Source organism: Oratosquilla oratoria, chromosome 19 (assembly GCF_046742065.1).
Source record: "Oratosquilla oratoria isolate Oo_2021 chromosome 19, ASM4674206v1, whole genome shotgun sequence".
Lineage (NCBI taxonomy): Eukaryota > Metazoa > Arthropoda > Malacostraca > Stomatopoda > Squillidae > Oratosquilla > Oratosquilla oratoria.
In genome coordinates, this window is record NC_134795.1 from 53,019,406 (window position 1) to 53,024,405 (window position 5,000).

Consider the following 5,000-nt stretch of genomic DNA (forward strand, 5'->3'; position numbering starts at 1 on the left):
CGTAAACCTACCTTAGCAAATGCAGAGGCCTTGGAACGATTCCCAACGGCTGTCAGTGACGTGTAGACAGGGCAAGGATGACGTTGGTTGCCTGTTTTGCTCTTTTGAGTTATTTTCTTGACTTCTCGAGGGAAATATGTCTTAGCCCGTGTCTGTGTCTTGTAAATTTCCTTTCTTTTACCAAGGCGCCCGACGTAGTATTCCGCTCTAATGTCTTTGGTTTGTAGTCCTCAAATATACATTTATTAGTCTGATCTATCTCACTGAATGAATATTTGATTTTAATTTAATTTTTTACTTGTTTGCTGAATATTGGCTCAGGATGTTAACATAGGCTAATTTGTAATCGTTAACTGGGTTAGATGTTGGTGTATTTCTTAAAGTATATGACTCAAGTTATTTGCGATCGTTTTTTATTTTTGTTAATAAAGAATAAGTAATTAAATACAAAGAAATCCTGTTAACAATGTGTGATTATAGGCACTCGTATAACTTGCAAATGTGGAGAGTGGATTTTATCTAATTGTTGTTGACACTTGATGATCTGTGATATGAATCTTTTGTCATAGGAGCATCACGCAGACACACACTTTAGATATGAATATGATAAATGTTTGATATTACATTGCAAATGATAACAATTTTACCTTTGTTGTACATTTCCTTCACTCGCTTCGCTCTCACACCAACAAACTCTTTATTCATGAATTTCATTTTGGTTTAATTATTATTTTTGTTTAATTTTATTTATTTATTTATTTATTTATTTATTTATTTATTTACTTATTTATTTATTCATTTATTTATTTATTTATTTATTTTATTATTTATTTATTTATTTATATATTTATTTATTTGGTAATTTATTTATTTATTCATTTTGTTATTTATTTATTTATCTATTTATCTATTTAATATTCATCTATTCATTTATTTATTTATTTTTACTTATTCATTTATTTATTCATTTATTCATTTTTTTCATTTTTATTCATCTCTCTGTGTACTTGCTTGGTTTTTCTCTCTTTTTCTTTTCTTTTTTCTTTTCTTTTCCTCTTTTTCTTTTGTTTTATTTGTTTCATTTATTTTATATTGTTTTGTATTACTTTATTTCATTTTATCATATTTTATTTTATTTTATTTTATTTTATTTTATTTTATTTTATTAATTAATTTATTTATTTATATTATTATTACTTTTTTTTTTTTTTTTTTTTTTTTTTGAAGAACATACTCAAGGGAGCTTCCAGCTTTACTAAAAACCATCACATTTACCTCTTGTGCTCGGGTAAGCTAGGGCAAGTTGTAATCCTCGGTAACTGGTGTGGATAAAACCTTGTCTACACAATTACAAAAGGAATTTTTACTTTATTAAAAGTGACATAAACTAACAAGTAAATATATAAATATAGATAGATATAACAAGCGTTGAATAGTTAATGCATATTACTATAGATACATACACACACACACACACACACACACACACACACACACACACACACACACACACACACACACACACACATTTATATATATATATATATATATATATATATATATATATGTATATATATATATATATATATATATATATATGTATATGTACATATATATATATATATATTTATATGTATATATACATATATATATATATATATATATATATATATATATATATATATATATATATATATATATATATATATAATCTATCGATTTATCTATTTAGCTAGTTATCTAAATAATCATCTACGAGAAATTCCTTATTCATCGAAAGAGTTCAACGTTATCTTTATGATCCCTTTGAGCGTTTTACGACTTAAAAATTTATTACTTTATTCGAGCGTCCATTTTTTTTTTTATCTATAAATAGTCCTCTCCAACCCCGAATGGTTGAATGATTGTGGAGATTAACAAAGTATAGATAGAATAGAGATAGAAAGCTTAATATGTTTAGTTGGGAACTGATCTATGTCACCATTGTATAAATCTAAGTACTTCGCTACATCGACAAGGTTAAAGGGCTCCCATACAATGAATATTTATAATATATATATATATATATATATATATATATATATATATATATATATATATATATATATATATATATATATATATATATAATAATTATATATATATATATATATATATGTATATATATATGTATGTATGTATATATGAATATTTATTAAATTGATTAAATTGAGTATATGAAAAATAAAAAAATCTACAGAAAATTTAGTTGATTATGAAAACAAGGAGAGGACATGCTTATCAATGAAGTATCGATAACTTCAACATTATCAATATGCTATTCTTCTATAATGTCCTTAGGTCCTATTGAATGCTATCAGAGACATATGAGTAATATTGTTTTCCTTTTTCTTTTATTTTTGTTTATTTTCGAAAAATATATATTTATGTATAGCCTAATATAGACGTCGTTTGATAACGTAGCGTATATATTTCATTCTTTTAGTATCTAGAATGATAACCTATGTTTATAACTGTGGTATGAGAGCAATTTATAGACCAGACATTTTATGTACACAAAAATATACATATTACGTAAAGAATATACAGGAAATACAAGCATACATGTAATTGTGTGAAGGCAAAACACTGGGCAATTATTGACAAATATTTGATTGGAAATTGTAATTTCCTGTTTACATGTTCACTGATTCTAGAATTTGAGGTTTTTGTTTCGAAATTTCCTAGTTTTGTTTTATACTTAGAGCACAATGTAGCTGTGGAAATTTTTATCATTATTATTATTACTATTGCTGCTATTATTATTATTATTATTATTATTATTATTATTATTATTATCATTATTATTATTATTATTATTATTATTATTATTATTATTATTATTATTATTATTATTATTATTATTATTATTATTATTATTATTATTATTATTATTATTATTATTATTATTATTATTATTATTATTATTATCATTATTATCATCATCAGTTATTCTTATTATTACTATTACTACTACTATTTCCATCATCATCATCATCATCATCATCATCATCATCATCATCATCATCATCATCATCATCATCATCATCATCATCATCAATCAGTCAATCAATCATCGTCGTCATCGTCGTCGGTTTCATAGTCGCCGTCGCCGTAGTCGTCGTCATCGTCATCGTCATCATCATCGTCATCATCAATCATCACATCATCATCATCATTACCATTATTATTTTTTTCTTTTTTGATAGCCAACCAAACCGAAATAAGAATTACCGTGATACCGATATATTAACATATGGCATTATACTCATCTTCCCTTATTTACACCCATAACGAAAATGGAATTTGATAACTCAGATATATTCAGAATATATTACGAATCAAACCCACCCAATATGCATTCTGTATGTATTTCGTATATCTGCCCGGGATTGTTTTATTAATTAGAATTATTCTGGAGTGAGTTGCCTTTGCTGGCAATGATCATTTCACAATTATCCAGGAGTTGGGAAGGTAATTATAAATCCTTTCGAATGCGCTCGCGCGCACACACACACACACACACACACACACACACACACACACACACACACACACACACACACACACACACACACACACACACACACAGAAAGTGGTGTGTGCAAAAACAATATATGAATTTAAAAGTGTTTTTATGCCTTCCCCTTTTTGGCTACCTCCCTTGGAAGGGGTAAGAAGCCTTGGTATATGTATGTATGTATGTAAAAATAGTTTAGATAAAATGAGACATGTAGACGGGACACCACGAGCATAGCTCCCCTTCTCGTAAAATACAACTAGGTAAATACAACTAGGTAAATACACACACACATTCACACACACACATACATTCGCACATACACACTCAAAGACAGGAAGGTTAATTCTTCGATGAAAGAAGTTTCTCTCTCTCTCTCTCTCTCTCTCTCTCTCTCTCTCTCTCTCTCTCTCTCTCTCTCTCTCTCTCTCTCTCTCTCTCTCTCTCTCTCTCTCTCTCTCTCTCTCTCTCTCTCTCTTTTTTTCAACCCCTCATTCAATCCTTCCTCCCTCCATCCATCCCTTCCTCTTTGTAGGTCCTATGATATTTACATGGCCAATTTTTAGAGAATTATTTAATGCGTAAAAACGAGGCTTCATTGAAAAATCAAAACATCTGAATATGTCTTCGGCACTTCCTCTACGCTTCTGCTCTCATACTCGAGGAAAGAGGATCGATGAAAGTAGTATATTCCTCTTGATTTTGCTTTTTTGATATGGATGAGCTGGTTTATGGAGAAAAGGTGATATACTGTATATATGTGTGTTTGAATGTGTGTGTGTGTGTGTGTGTGTGTGTGTGTGTGTGTGTGTGTGTGTGTGTGTGTGTGTGTGTGTGTGTGTGTGTGTTTGTGTGTGTATGTGTGTGTGTGTGTATGCATGTATGTATTTATATATATATATATATTATATATATATATATATATATGCATATATATACAGGTATGCATTTTTGAAAAAAGCATACCTGCTAAACTAGTCAGGAGTAAACTTAAGACTAAGACTCCTGTGTTTCCTACTCCACTTACGCCATATATTTATGTATATATATATATATTACATATATATATATATATATATATACACATATATATATATATATATATGTATATATATACATATATATAGATAGATATAAACACATATATATATACAACTATCGTGGCGCGGAATATAATTGTTAGGTACAGCAAGATTACTATTTTTACACTAGGTCATGATAAGTTATCATGTAATTAATTCCTTGAACCCACTTAGTCAAGTCAAAGAAAGGCCATTAATCTGAAATCAATATAAAGACGAGACCTTGAGGAAACTCCAGGAACTGAAACGATGTAGTCGGAAGGGGAAGGGAGAGGAAGGGAGGCGTGGAAGAGGCAAGGGAAGCTCTTCGTTTATTAATATTTGCAAAGACATTGAAGGGCAATATGTACAAAGTACAC